At 41.9% G+C, this 16,272-nt stretch overlaps 1 protein-coding gene across 3 annotated transcripts in view; it reads right to left on the bottom strand.

The window, feature by feature from the left end:
* Window positions 1-16,272, bottom strand: part of CDH13 (cadherin 13) — a 1,172,242-nt gene that overhangs the window by 941,425 nt on the left and 214,545 nt on the right. The window lies entirely within an intron of this gene.

The following is a 16,272-nucleotide window of genomic DNA, read 5'->3' as shown; positions in this document are numbered from 1 at the left end:
TCATTCATTTACTCACTCCTCATTCACAAATACGTATTAGACTCCTGGGATTCAGTGAGGACTTAGGTGCCACACAGGATAAGGAGTCAATAACTGTTAAATACAATTACGGTCTCAGAAAAGAGGCATTAACAAATCATAATTTAAGTGATTCACCAAGATTAAAATTTAACTTGAAAATATAGATCTCTCTGGAAGCACGTAAAAGTTGGGGTATAGGGAAGTCTAACTTCATCCAGAGCATCAAGGAAAGCATAACTACAAAAGAGACGTTTCTGCTGGGATCTCAAAGATGATTAAGAATTATCTGGGTAAAGGGAGAAGAATGCAGACTTATCTTTTAAACCAACACATTCTTCACTGACACGTGAATTATTTTGTGGCTCTTTGAGTTTCATGTAATACGTCACTGAAATTACAAAACTGCATTTAAAAATGATTCCAGGCTAATTTAGGACTTCCCCCAAAGCTAAATATCTTACTAGTCAATAATGGTAGAATGTTCTGCTATGGTCTTCTGATTTCTTTTTAAGTTTTTTTTTTTTTTTTTTTTGAGACAGAGTCTCGCTCTGTCACCCAGGCTGGAGTGCAGCGGCGTGATCTCGGCTCACTGCAAGCTCTGCCTCCTGAGTTCACGCCATTCTCCTGCCTCAGCCTCCCAAGTAGCTGCCACTACAGGCGCCTGCCACCACACCCAGCTAATTTTCTGTATTTTTTTTTAGTAGAGACAGGGTTTCACCATGTTGGCCAGGATGGTCTTGATATCCTGACCTCGTGATCCGCCTGCCACAGCATCCCAAAATTCTGGGATTACAGGCGTAAGCCATCATGCCCAGCCTTGCCCTTTGATTTCTTAAGAGAATTCAAAACAGTATCTATGCTTGAACTTGCCACCGATATCCACTCTTCAATTTCATTCACAGTAAGTTTGGTGAGGGGATGGAAAGCAGTAAAGCAGCACCCCTCATTGCTGTAAGAATTAGTACTTGCACATTACTCCAAAACCAGGCAAGCCCTTTCTCCAATATTATGAGATGTCACATGTGTAAAGATACTACCTGGACATAGTTTTCCCCAAATCCTCTGTAAGTTTTCTAGAATATATGCTCTGAGCATCATTCCAAATTTATCTTTAATGCCATGGCAATCATAGTCTTCCTCTATGACATGTTTGTCCATTTATGCATCAGTGAGTACCTAATAAATGACAGGTAACCAAGACACCTTTGAAAGCACAGCAATAATCAAATTCTATGATTAACAAAAGATTTCTATTATCTAAAATTTACCATCAGCCTGCTACAAAGACTCACGTTTCAGACGGACTATAAGCACAGGTCTAAGCCACAGTGGGTCACTGTGAATCTCGTTTACCAGCGGGCTATCCTTGGGCAAGTAACCTTCTGTGTCTCAGTTTTCTAAGCTGAAAAGCAGGAGTAATGGTAACTTACCCGTTATGAGGATTAAGTGAGTTAATTATTGTAAAGAGACTTAAGTAGTTCCTGGTACATAGTACTTCCTCAATAAATGCTTGCTATTATTATTTCCATGTATTATATTTAAATCCGTATTCATGATTCACTGATATTCTCCAGGGTAGACATTGACAAAATGTTACCAACATATTATTACTTTTGTTGTTACTAAAATACTGTTCAGTGAATAGACTGTTTAGACTACGCACAAGGACATAGCAGGGAATCAGACAGTAGAAGATCATGGGTTGTTTGCATCTCAGGATCAGCTGCACAATGAGAACATCAGCGCCTGATATGATTGAGTTGTGTTACCTTTGTATGACTATCAAGCATCTTTAAAAGTAGCAGCTCAGAGATCTGTCTTCCATGCAAGAGCCACTACCCTAAATTTATGCACAGAAAGCAAATTCTTAAATCACACTCTTTACACCAGGTCTTCTTTTTAGCTTCCATTTATTTGCTGCAGTACAGAACTTTCTTTCTTTCTTTCTTAAAAAGAAAGAGTTTTTGTTTATCCTGACAGGTACTGATTCAAGAATACAGCCAACTTTGGAGTTTGCTTCCAGAGAAAGGATTTTTTCTTTGTCTCTCCCATACTGTGGGTTGCCAACTGGCAGCATAGGGGATGGATGGGGCCAGCAGATGTGGTTAGTTTAGCCAGAGAAGTCTGTCATCAAGTTAAATTGTCATGTTATGTAGAGTGCCCCTCTCCAAGCTTTCCTTCTCAGCACCACTCCCTGTTCTTGTTCCTGCTCCAATTCAGTTAAACACTTGCCTGGACATCTAGGCATTCGAGCTGACAACCTTTGCTTTAGATTTTGCGAATACTTCTTCAAGCTATAAGAACTGTCATTGAGATTAGTCTCTGGCTACTTGTCACAATAGGACCTGGTGCTGCTGCTCCATTACAATTTTACCCATGGGACTAAGCACTGCCCAATAGAATAAGGGTGGAAGGATTCTCACGTCTTCTAGACATGGCCCCTGAATGTCCTGCATTATATCTTCTCTTCTCCTATCCATAGAAATAGGAAGTAAGGACTCCCAAGTTGGCAGAGTCATCCAACAGAAAGAGCTCAGAATCAGTCATTGCACAGAAGACAGTTAGGAGAACTGCCCCACAAGACACATCCATGGAACCCTGCACAAAGTCACTGAGATTTGGTGTTGTTTGTTGCAGCAGCTGACTGTACACTAAACATCCATGGAACAAGGGCAGAAAAGTCTTCGATACCACCGACATCACAGATATATCCCAGAGGCCAGAGAGAAATATCAGGACTGAAGAAAAACATGACACAACTGTCTCCAAAGCAGCCACAAATAAAGAGAGAAACTTCCTGCCACAAATAATCAATCTCACCAGGTTGAGAACACTCTCAGGTTCCATCCCCTCTTAAAACAGCTCCAAAAAGGTATTTTCCAAACCAACACCCTAGTGTCTCTGCGATCCTTTTTGTTTTCCTCTCTCCAACTCGTTTTGCTTTTTTGTCATTAGTGTTGGTGGACAGTTACTTTATCCCTGCCACAAAACACCTCTAGTTTACTCTTGTTAAAGTCAGTGTACAGAGATCATTTTAGAGGGTCTTAGATTTGTGGGGAAGAAAGGATACTGCCTCTGACTTGCAGGATGTAAAAATATCACAGCACTGTATTTTGATTAATTCTTTATCCTCCCAGGGAGCACAAGCCCAGAGTTCTGGAAGGGTTTACAAAGGCACACTGCCTACAGGGAAAGCATGGAGAAATGTAGCATTCCAGAACACGTGCATGCACACACACACACACACACACACGTACACACATGTGCATGTACTCATGTCATCCACGCCCCGGCTGAGTCTGACCTCCTTAAAATGTTCCTGGTGTTTTAAAGCCCCAGGAACACAGAAAACCTGACACCTTGTTGGTCATTAAGGTCACAGACACTTACAGATGATTTTATAGTTCTTGGGGAGGTAAAAGGGGAGACTGCTTTTAGTTTGGTTGGTCCCACTGTTGCTTTCTTTTCTTTTTGTTCTTTCTTTGTTGTTGTTGTTGTTGTTGTTTTGTTGAGACGGAGTCTCACTCTGTCACTCAGGCTGGAGTGCAGAGGCGCAATCTTGGCTCACTGCACCCTCCGCCTCCAGGGTTCAAGCAATTCTCCTGCCTCAGTCTCCTGAGTAGCTGGGATTACAGGCATCTGCCACTATGCCCAGCTAATTTTTTGTAATTTTAGTAGAGACGGGGTTTCACCACGTTGGCCAGGCTGGTCTCGAACTCCTGACCTTGTGATTTGCCTGCCTCAGCCTCCCGAAGTGCTGGGATTACAGGCATGGGCCACCGCACCAGGCCCTATTGTTGCTTTCACACAAAATTTGAACCAACATCCTAGATTTTATTTCTAAAAGATGCTACCCAACATATTCTCCTCAAACTGTAAACAGGGAAGCTGCCCGTACAGGCATCCCTTGGAGATACTGTAGGTTTGGTTCCAGACCATAGCAATAAAACAAATATTACAATAAACTGAGTCACATGAACTTTTTGGCTTCCCAGTGCATATAAAAGTTATGTTTACACTATAACGTAGCCTATTAAGTATGCAATAGCATTATTTCTAAAAACAATGTACATACCTTAATTTAAAAATACTTTGTTACTAAAAAATGCTAATGATCCTCTGAGCCTTCAACAAGTGGTTGTCTTTTTCCTGGTGAGGGTCTTACCTCCTGATGGCTGCTGAGTGATCAGGGCGGTGGTTGCAAAGGTTGAGGAGGCTGTGGCAGTTTCTTAAAATAAGAAAACAACGAGCTTTGCCAATGTATCAACTCTTCCTTTCATGAATGATTTCTCTATAGCATGTGATGCTATTTGGTAGCATCTAACCCACACAAGAACTTTTTTCAAAACTGAAAGCAGTCCTCTCAAACCCTGCCGCTGCTTTATCAAGTAAGTTTAGGTACGATTCTAAATCCTTTATTGTCTTTTCAACAATGTTCACAGAATCTTCACCAGGATTAGATCCCATCTCAAGAAACCACTTTCTTAGCTCATCCATAAGAAGCAGCTCCTCATCCACTCACGTTTTATCATGAGCTTGCAGCAATTCACACACATATTCAAGCTCTACTTCTAGTTCTCTTGCTATTTCGACCACATCTGCACTTCCTTCCTCCACTGAAGTCTTAAACCTCTCAAAATCATCCATGAGGATTGAAATCAACATCTTCTAAACTCCTGTTATTTTTGACATTTTAACCTCCCCCCCATGAATCACAAATGTTCTCAGTGGCATCTAGAATGGTGAATCCTTTTCAGCAGGTTTTTGACTCATTTTGTCCTGATCCATTAGAGGAATCACAATCTTTAGAAGTTGTAGCCTTACAAAATGTATTTCTTTAATACTAACACTTGAAAGTCAATAATTCTCCTTGATTCATGGGCTGCAAAATGGAAATTATATCAGCAGGTGTGAAAGCATTAATCTCCTTGTATACCTCCATTAAAACTGTTGGATGGGCCAGGCGCGGTGGCTCACGCTTGTAATCCCAGCACTTTGGGAGGCCGAGGTGGGCGGATCACGAGGTCAGGAGATCAAGACCACGGTGAAACCCCGTCTCTACTAAAAATACAAAAAAAAAGCCAGGCGTGGTGGCGGGCGCCTGTAGTCCCAGCTACTTGGAGAGGCTGAGGCAGGAGAATGGCGTGAACCCAGGAGGCGGAGCTTGCAGTGAGCCGAGATCGCGCCACTGCACTCCAGCCTGGGCGACAGAGTGAGACTCCGTCTCAAAAAAATAAATAAATAAATAAATAAATAAAAAACTGTTGGATGACCAGGTACATTGTCAATGAATAGTAAGATTTGAAGGGAATATAGTTTTCTGAGAAGTAGTTCTCAACAGTGGGCTTAAAATATTGAATAAACCATGTTGTAAAGAGAGGTACTGTCATCCAGGCTTTGTTGTTCCTTTTGTAGAGCATAGGCAGAGTAGATTCAGCATAATTTTTAAGGGCCCTAAGATGTTTGCAATGGAGAATAAGCATTGGCTTCAACTTAAAGTCACCAGTTGCATTAGTCCCAGACAAAAGAGTTTGCTTGTCCTTTACTTCTTCTCTCTAGCTATGAAAGTCCTAGATAGGATCTTCATCCAGTATAAGAATGTTTTAACCACATGGAAAATGTATTATTTAATGTATCCACCTTCATTAATGATCTTAGCTAGATCTTCTGGATGATTTGCTGCAGATTCTATATGAGCACTTCCTGCTTCACCTCACACTCTATTTTATTTTATTTATTTATTTATTTGAGATGGAGTCTCACTCTGTCACCAGGCTGGAATGCAGTGGTGTGATCTCAGCTCACTGAAACCTCCTACACCCTGGTTCAAGCGATTCTCCTACCTTGGCCTCCCAAGTAGCTGGTATTACAGGTACGCACCACCACACTCAGCTAATTTTTGTATTTTTAGTAGAGATGGGGCTTCGCCATGTTGGCCAGCATAGTGTTACTCTCCTCACCTCGTGATCCACTTGCTTTGGTCTCCCAAAGTGCTGGAATCACAGGTGTGAGCCACTGTGCCCGGCCTTCACCTGACACTTTTAGGTTATAGGGATAATTTCTTTCCTTAAACATCACACACTAACCTCTGCTTGCTTCCAACTTTTCTCCTGCAGCTTCCTCACCTCTCAGCCTTCAGAGAATTGAAAAAAGTTAAGGCCTTGCCCAGGATTAGGCATTGGTTTGAGGGAATGTTGCGGCTGGTTTGATCATCTATTCAGACCACTTAAACTTTCTCCATGTCAGCAATAAGGCTGTCTTACTTTCTTATCATTCATGTGTTCAGTGGAGTAGCACCTTTAGTTTCCTTCAGAAACTTTTCCTTTGCATTCACAACTTTACTGTTTGGCACAAGAAACCTAGCTTTCCGCCTATCTCAGCTTTTGACATGCTTTCCTCACTTAGCTGAATCATTTCTACGTTTGATTTAAAGACAGAGACATGCAACTCTTCCTTTCTCTTGAACACTTAGAGGCAAAGAAAGTACTTTATTGTATGCTTCTTCATTGGCCTAACTTCAATATTGCTGTGTTTCAGGAAATAGGATGTCTGGAGGAGAAGGAGACAGATGGGTAAAGGGCCAGTTGGTGGAACAGTCAGAACACGCACTTATCAATTAAGTTTGGCAACTTATATGGGCACAGTTCATGCTGCCTCCCCCTACCAAAAAAAAAAATCACAATAGTAACATCAAAGGTCACTGATCAGAGATCACCAAAACAGACAAAGTAATAATTTTAACAAAAGTAAAGAAACTGGGAGAATTACCAAAACATGAGACAGAGACACAAAGTGATCACATACTGTTGGAAAAACAACACCAATAAACTTGCTCAATGCAGTTATCAAGGTGAAAGTTGATCCTACAAATTGGGTTATTCTTGCCATACCCAACAAAAACAAAGAAGCCAGGGGAAAACACACTAGGGACACAAAGCATTGCTCCAACAATGTAACTGCCTGCAAGCCTGGCTGCTGTAACCTGAACCCAGTTTTATCTATAGCTTCAAGATAATTTGCTGCAACTCCAGGACTAATTTTCTCACTGATGCCACTCACCAGCTGAAGCTTGCCAGCTTCCCAGAACCTTAGTAGTGTCAATGAACTTTCTCAAAGAGCAATACATAACATGTTTCATTGTTACAAAACCTCCAACTTTCTCTTCGTTCTTTGAACATACCAAAGACTATCTAATCTGCATAAACGCCCCGAATTGCAAGTCTTTCTTCCCAAATGAAATGCCAAATACAGAGATTCATCTCTACGTTTTTATTTTGACTTCAACACCACAAATCTTCAATTTGTAAAACATACAATATCTGTGAAGTGCAAAAAAAAAGTGAAGCACAAGAAAACAATAAAACAAGGAAAAGCATGGGGCAAAAAGCCAAAACTAACCTAAGTCCGAACTCTGGCTGTGTGGTGATTTCTCCGGCTTTTGGCAAATTAATTCAGAGTGAATGGCCTTCACATGCTCTTTGCTAGAGAAACGGTCACTGGGAGGCCTTAATGAGATAACACAAACAGAATAGACAGTACTCCCCTAAAGATGTCCTCACCCTACTCCCCAAGACCTGTGAATATGCTAGATTACATGGCAAAGGGTAATTAAGGTGGGCAATCAGCTAACATTAAAACAGCATGCTTATCCTGGATTATGTAATCACATAAACCCAACGTAATCACAAGTATCTTTGAAAATGGAAGAAAGGATAATAGAAAGAGATGTAGTGATGAAGGTGAGGGCAGAGTGATATGGTATGAGATGAACTCAGCCCCAAATTGCTGACTTTGAAGATGGAGGAAGGGGTCAGGAGCCAAGGAATGTGGGGGGCCTCTAGAAACTGGAGATAGCAGAACGGGAATTCTCCCCAAGAGACTCCAGAAAAGAATGCATCACGGCCAATACCTTGATTTTAGTTCAGTGAAGCCCACTTTGAACTTCTGACATTAAAAAGTGCACAATAATATGTTTGTTTCAAAATGCCACATTTGTGGTCATTTGTTACAGCAGCCATTGGGAACTAATGCAGTCTACTATAGCCTGGCCCCACAACAGACACTCAGAAGATATGGGTTCCCTTTACTTGGTATTTTAAAATGTAAATATAATTTGGGAAAACCAATGAAGAGGGCAAAATAGAGGAGTTACAAAGAAAGGAATAGGAGAGGGAATTTGAAGGCGAGGTGGGGAAGGAAAGGAGAATAAGGGAAACTCATGGCTTTGGGATGCTTTGACAAGGCTGTCAGAGTCAGGATGTGGCAATGACTGTCCTAAGTGCTCCTCTCCTCAGCAGAAATAAGCAGTGTCTCTCATTTTTTATTTTATTTTGTTTTATTTTATTTTTTTGCTGTTGTTTTAGTAATTGCCTCTTTCAAGTTATGGGACATTTTGATCTGCCATTATGACAGCATCATCAGGTTCATTTTAAAATTGATTTTCTTAGTGAAAATTTAACATTTCTATTATCTGCCAGGCTCTGGCCTAGATACTAGAGATGGAAAAATGAATAAAACCCTTAAAAAACTTATTATCTAGAAGGAAAGACAGACACATGGACATATAATAAACTACAACCTATGTGTCTATATGTTGAGAATCAGTTAGAAAGTAGTTCAGAGTAAACATTCCCAAGCTAGATTAACTGGGTCCAAATCTGTTTTTCCAGTTAGTTTCTATGTGACCCTGAGCAAGTTACTTAACTTCTCTTTGCCTTAGTTTCCTCATTTGCAAAACAGCATAATTGTGTTTACTCCCATTGGTTGTAGGAGTCAATGAGTCAACACAAATTAGATGTTTCAGGACAGAAACTGGCTCACAGTATAAGTGTTATGTGCTAGTTATTATTTATATTGATATCTGATATATTATATAATAAGTATACATTAATATTATAGTTATATTAATATAGAGAGTATGTATAAAGTATTGTGGAAATAAAGAAGAAGGAACAACACGCTCTCTGGATGAAAATAAGGACGGGGCTATGTCACAGACAAGGACATGTTAGAAAGATGATTGAAAGTTTTCATGTGACAACCTCTAAGAACAAAGGTTTCATGCAGAAGTTTGGTCAATGCAAACACCATAGCATGCCTGTTCAAGAAACAGGGAGCCATTTGGCAGAAATAAACTCTCGGTTGTTTTTCAGATTATTTGAAGGTGTTTTGTCTCAAAATAGGACTGATGCATGCCCTCCTTCAGTTTAGATAAAACAGAGCCAAGAACAATTCACTCAATGAAATCACAATTTTTGTCTAAATGGAATTAACTCTTTACTATTAAGATTCCAGGATTAAGCCACTGGGCTCACTTAGAAAACTTAAAAGGAAAAATACAATTTTGTAAGAATTTAAGTTACTGCACTGGGAATGCCTGGCTTGCTGGCTGGCCCTTAGGAGAAACCAGAGGATGTGCCTGCTCAGGGTTGGTGGTATTTGCGTCTATTTATGAATTTTTTGTAATTAAATTAGTAATGTCGAATGCCAAATAATACCTGCTTCCCTTAAGTCAAACAAAGGAGCCCCTATATGAGGTACTCTTGGGTGGGCCTTAGTAGCCTCAGGGAGTTCAGTTGAGAAAATAATGAATGCCTACCATGTGCCAGGCACTGGGAACTTTGTCTGGTCTACACCAAGAAACCATGAATCCACAGAGACAAAAGACGGGAATCTTAGTAAATGAATAGGTCTGGAATCTGACGGTTCAGCCCAATAGAGGATGCTGCTGGTGGCCGCGGCCAATACCTCGGCCAACCTCTGATCTCAGTCGCTGTTGCGATGAGTTTCCAAAGAAGTCAGGCTTGCCCCTTAGAGTGCCCTCAGTCTCTTTGCATTCTGCTTTGGCTCTTTCTCCTACACTGCAGGAGCTTGGCTAATGTGAGGAAAAGCAGAGATGGGAAAGGAGGGGGAGTTAATGCTGCTGCGGACAGCCGTCAGGGCATTGGAAATGACAGCTGGCTGAATGCTCCCACCTGCCTTCTTGCACACAGACACATCTGAGAGTCATTCCCTGTGCCTCTCGAGGTCCCTGTGGACTGGCCCCTGGCTGTCTACAGCAGTGAGCTGAAGGATTCCTTAATACATTGGTTCTCTCTCCTTTCCTGCCTTCTCATCCTTCCTTACTCCTGCTTCCTGGATCACCTCTCAAAGAAAATTACCTGCACCTGGTTCTCATCTCAGGCTCTGATTTCAGGAAAATATGCCCCCGTGTATCAATTTCATATTGCTGCTATAACAAAGTTCTCAAATCTGAGGGGCTTAAAAATACTTTATTGGCCGGGCAGGGTGGCTTACACCTGTAATCCCAGCACTTTGGGAGGCTGAGGTAGGTGGATCACAAGGTCAGGAGATCAAGACCATTCTGGCTAATGTGGTGAAATTCCATCTCTACTAAAAATACAAAAAAAAAATTAGCAGGGTGGCGAGTGCCTGTAGTCCTAGCTACTCGGGAGGCTGAGGCAGGAGAATAGCATGAACCCGGGAGGCGGAGCTCACAGTGAGCCGAGATAGCGCCACTGCACTCCAGTCTGGGTGACAGAGCAAGACTCCATCTCAAAAAAGAAAAAATACTTTGTTACCTTATAGTTCTTTTTTTTTTTTTTTTTTCCCTGAGACACAGTCTCGCCCTGTCGCCCAGGCTGGAGTGCAGTGGCACGATCTCGGGTCACTGCAAGCTCCGCCTCCCAGGTTCATGGCATTCTCCTGCCTCAGCCTCCCGAGTAGCTGGGACTATAGGCGCCTGCCACCACGCCCAGCTATTTTTTTGTATTTTTAGTAGAGACAGGGTTTCACCACGTTAGCCAGGATGGTCTCAATCTCCTGACCTTGTGATCTGCCCGTCTTGGCCTCCCCAAGTTTTATTACCTTATAGTTCTAAAGTCTGAAGCCACAGGGCTGAACTCTTTCAGGGGAATCTGTTTTCTCCAGCTAAGTCATCCACATCCTTTAGTTCACAGCCTCCTTCTTCTTTCAAGCCAGCAGCATGGCCTCTTCTCATCTGTTTTTCTCTGTGTCTCTTCATCACTTTGTCTTCTGTTTCTAACTGTGGCTCCTCCCGTTTCCCTTCTATAAGCTTGTGATTACATCATGCTCATCTGGGTCATACAGGTAACCTTCACACATTCTGAAAATTAGGATGTGGACTTATTACGGGACCATTACTCAGCCTACCACAGCCCATGAGAAGCTTATAAGAGGGAAGGGAAAGTTCTGTAAGTACAGCTGTAGTCCAAAATATCCACAAGGGAGTCATTCCATGATCACCCACATTCCTGGCAATATTTACCTGTGACATCAGGAAAGCCCAAACGAAGACCTCACTGATGGTGAATAGTCACATAGCCAGGCCTGGTGTTGTGTCAATTTAACAATTAGACTATGAATTTTTCTTGCCTAGAAATAATTATCAGATCCTACCCGGCCATGCTGTGAAGTGGAACATTTTATTCCAACTGTGCAGCTCTCAACACTTTCTCCTCTGCCAGACATTAGACAAGATGTCAGATTTGTCATCACATGGGAAGGTTTTTATTAATTATCTTTCAGAAGCAAAGTCCTTTTTGTAATTTACTTTTTCACACCAGAAAAATTCTTCTATTGAACTAAAATGTCTATCTTGTTAAGCTGTTTTTTTTCTGCTAAAGGTTCTTACTCTGAAAAGTTCTAGAAGAAACAAATCAAGCACAAGCTGGTGTGGAAAGCAAGGAACTGATTATGTTAAGCAGAATGCCACATATCTTCCCCTGGGTCAGAGTATATGAATATGCGTCGTTTCTTTAAAATCTCACTGCCTAGTAGCCAGTTAAGATGTTTCCCCAAATGTTCATATAAACATTTGACCATCCTGAATTAAAAGGAATTTGAACAAATTGCTCATTGAATACCAATTGGACATATTCTGAAGGACTCATGCATTGATGCAAGTAACATCTACTGAGTGTCTACTGTGTGTCAGTGCCAAGATAATATACACAAATTGCCAATATACACAAAAAGGCAAGGTCCCTATCTTTGAGGAACACAGAACATTATAGGAAAGACTGACATCCTGATACCTTCTTTGAAAACACAACTTAAAAAGTTTAAGGGTGGAGTTAGTAATCTAATACAAGGATGCCCAACCCCCAGGCCACAGATGGGTATCCATCTGCAGCCTTTTAGGAACCGGACCACACAGCAAGAGGTGAGTGGCGGGCCCATGAGTGGAGCTTCGTCTGTATTTATAGCTGCTCCCCAGCACTTGCATTACCACCTGAGCTCCACCTCTGTTAGACCAGCAATAACATTAGAGTCTCATAGGAGCATGAACCGTATCGTGAACCGCACACGTAATGGATCGAGGTTGCATGATCCTTCAGAAAATCTAATGCCTGATGATCTGTCACTGTCTCCCATCACCCTAGATGAGACTGTCTAGTTGCAGGAAAACAAGCTTAGGGCTCCCACTGATTCTACACTCTGGTGAGTTGTATAACTATTTCATTATATATTATAAGGCAATAATAATATAAATAAAGTATACAATAAATGCAATGTGCTTGAATCATCCCCAAATCCTCCCCCTCCCCCATGTCCCTGATACATAGGAAAATTGTCTTCCATGAAACCAGTCCCTAGTGCCAAAAAGTTGGGGACTTCTGACCTCATAGAAACAGCAAAATAGAGATCAGAATTAACTAAGTCCTCATGGAGGGGTGAGTAAGGTCACTGGAGAAAGCACTGTTCTAGACAACTCCCATTTAGCTGATTTTTGCCTGTGCACTCTTATATTTTAAACAAAGAGTAGTGCAGTGTGAAGAACTACAAACGAGGATAGGCCTTGAACTCCCGAGGACTTGAAATTCAAGGACTACCATCATTTGTAGTCCTTGAACTGTCTCTTTGGTGCAGCTACTGGTTACTACTCAGAAGGACTCAGATATCTCAAGACTGAGCTACCCTGATGATTAAAAAATTCCTTGTCTTTGATAACAACTTTTTAAAAGGCAAGAATTTTTGAGAAGATAGGAATTAAAAAGTAATTTAATTTAATATGCAAGTTTTCTTCTGTTTTATATTCGTAGAGTAGCATGCAAGATAATAACATAATGTCTAGACCAGGCATGGTGGCTCACACCTGTAATCCCTGCACTTTGGGAGGCCAAGGTGAGTGGATCACCTGAGGTAAGGAAAATTGCTTAAACTCAGGAGGCGTAGGTTGCAGTGAGCTGAGAACACCCCACTGTACCCTGGCCAACACAATGAAACCCCGTCTCTACTAAAAATACAAAAAATTAGCTGGACATAGTGGTGCGCACCTCTGATCTCAGTTACTTGGGAGGCTAAGGCAGGAAAACTGCTTGAACCCAGGAGGTGGAGGTTGCAGTGAGCTGAAATCGCGCCACTGCACTCCAACCTGGGCAACAAGAGCAAAATATATGTGTGTGTGTGTATACATACATGTGTATATACATGTGTGAGTGTGTGTGTGTGTGTGTGTATATATATAAGTAGAACACAAGGCAGGCTCAGAGTTCAAGGGAGAAATACAGGGAGTGAGGGAATTCTTCTAGCAGTGAGGGGTACCCAAGGGCGTCCTAGTGAGTGTTTAATGACCAGCTCCCCAAGAAATAAATGACTTGATTTGTCAGTTTTGACAATGTCCAGGGCTTAACTGTTCCCATCATGGCTAATTTCAAGCTACTAATGTGAAATCACTGAAGATGGAGTTGTGAAGAGCTGTGTACAACTGTCTTTCATGGGTTAAGTAGCTCCAGCACAGCAGGTATTCCAGTTCCTATTTCTAGATCATCTGGATTAAGAACGTTTCTGAATTTTTGTAGGACCTTCACGAACATAAACCATCATACCACTGTGCCACAAAGTACAGCTTTGCTCTTTCCCAGAGTGAAATTTTGTAGTAAGGGAGAGGGTTACACTATGTATGAGTTAAAACAGCCTGGAAAACCCTTCCAGTAATGGAACAAAATGGGCCACCACAATTTTCGTTTTATAGTAAGAGAAAATGCAATGAATCCTTAACCATGGCTGTGTGTTATTTAAGTAATTGCTTTTGATGTTTTATCTGGAGTCCTAGCTCAAATGATCAGAGATAATCCTGCCTCCTGACATAATTAGGGAGCTGCTGCTTTGCTAAGCTAGAGGATAATCAATTTGACCTTGAAAGTTTGTCTATAGTGCCATAGTACTGTTCAGAACACAGACGTTTCAGCCACACTAGTATCTCCCATGATAGTTAAACACCAGTCACAGGCTTTTCCAAGGGCAAGCAAGCACTAACAGAGAGGCTGCAAAAAATCATGGCCTGCAGGTCCCATGTAGCCACCGTATCTGCTAGATGGCGTTTAGCTTGTAGAGGCTGCCATTCAAATATCAAAGGTTTTCACCAAGCGTCTGCATTTGGGACAGCTTTGAGCTTGGAGTCAAATAGGGCAACACTTCGTGGATGGTAAGGATGACCTCCTGATGGACAGGCCTCATTTCTAGATGCCCATAGGCCATGCATCCCATGTGTCCCCAGCAAGTACCATTTGCGTTCTGTCATCACAGTTGCACTGCTGTTTGCCTTATAGTCAACTAAGAGTGATTTTTGGTTTGTAACTGTGTCTTCATATAGACTTTTCTTATATCCAAGCCTCCTCACTCATTGACACTAACTTTCTAAACTTGCCACCCTTCATCTACTAACACTCATAGGAAAAGAGTCTTCCTTGAACAGTTGCACAGAAGTCATTTGTGTTACAACGAAACTGCCACCACCATTAAAATGTCTCCAATATCTCCTTAAAGCAGCTTCCATATTTACTGTCATCTAGATCCTGGGAACCTGACTTAGCCTGCTCCATTACGCAAGTTGTTTTTTTTTTTTTTTTGAGATGGATTCTCACTCAGTCACCCAGGCTGCAGTGCAGCGGGGTGGTTTCAGCTCACTGCAACCTCCGCCTCCCGAGTTTAAGCAATTCTCCTGCCTCAGCCTCCCAAGTAGCTGGGGTTACAGGCACGTGCCACCATACCTGCCTATTTCTTTCATGTTTTTAGGAGAGACGAGGTTTCACCATGTTGGTCAGGCCGGTCTCAAACTCCTGACCTTAAATGATCTGCCAATCTTGGCCTCCCAAAGTGCTGGGATTATAGGTGTGAGCCACCGCACCCGGCCAAGTTATTTTTTTTTTCTTTTCAGAGGATCAGGCGCTCCCTCTTTAGCCCACTTGTTTGAAGGCAGAGACATTTTAGGGCAATAAAGGTGACTTCATGTTGGTCTTCTCAGACTAACGACATTGCCTCCCTTGGCTTCACCACAGTATGAAAACATCTTCCTCTTCTCTAACCTCCTAAACCTGCTTGCCACTAAAAGCAAACAAAATCGGTGTATCTGAATACAGATTCAGTCATAAGCCCTCCTATTATCATTAGAGCGTTAACTTTCAGTGTGGGGAAGGTGGTCTCCTCTTCTCATCAAGCAAACCTTTGTCAGGTTTTGAACTAAAAAGGAAAAAATCATCTAAGTTGAAATAGTTTGAAGGAACATAACTTTTTCTTCTCATGTCTGTTTGAGTCCAGAAGTTCAATTACCTGAAATTTCATGAGTCAGTCCTTTGGATATTTTCAACCCAAGTTGGATTAATGTAATATTTCAAAGTGTCTGCTAATCCTACTGCTCTTTCAAAGTAAGTCTGATTTTTCTTATGGAAAAATAGCGTACCTCTCCTATACTAGAATTTGGAAGAGAAGGGATTATCTTCACAAATTATGCTGTGTAAAATATGATAAAGTGAAGAGCCTCTACAGTAGGCTGAGGGACTAAACTAGAGTCTCCTTGGCTTGTCAAACATCAGCTACACTTTGTTCCAAGGGCAAATAAGCTCCAGCAGAGAGGTGCACATGGTGATGGCCACAAACCCCATCTGGCCACTGTATTTATTCATTGGTCAGCAAAGCCGTTATCCAAGTGGGGGGCGCTGAGGGCCAGAATGAAGGTAGTTAGAGCAGCGCCAAGGGAGGATACAGGGCTGGGTTTGAGTTAGGCAGATTAATCATCCTGATTTACTGGGACTGTCTAGCTTTCAGTTTTAGAGGTCCCATATTCCAGGAAACCCTGCACTACCAGGTGTCTTAATCCCAGCAGGAAATTGACGGCACACTCAAACTGAGCTATGTGAGAAGAGATGGATGCAGAAACCAGCAAAAGTACAGTCAGAGTCCAGGAGAAGGGGCCCACAGCATAAAGCAACATGCCAGTAATAATGGGGC

The sequence above is a fragment of the Nomascus leucogenys genome, chromosome 2, assembly GCF_006542625.1.
Source record: "Nomascus leucogenys isolate Asia chromosome 2, Asia_NLE_v1, whole genome shotgun sequence".
NCBI lineage: Eukaryota > Metazoa > Chordata > Mammalia > Primates > Hylobatidae > Nomascus > Nomascus leucogenys.
This window is presented reverse-complemented; position numbering and strand designations above follow the sequence as displayed.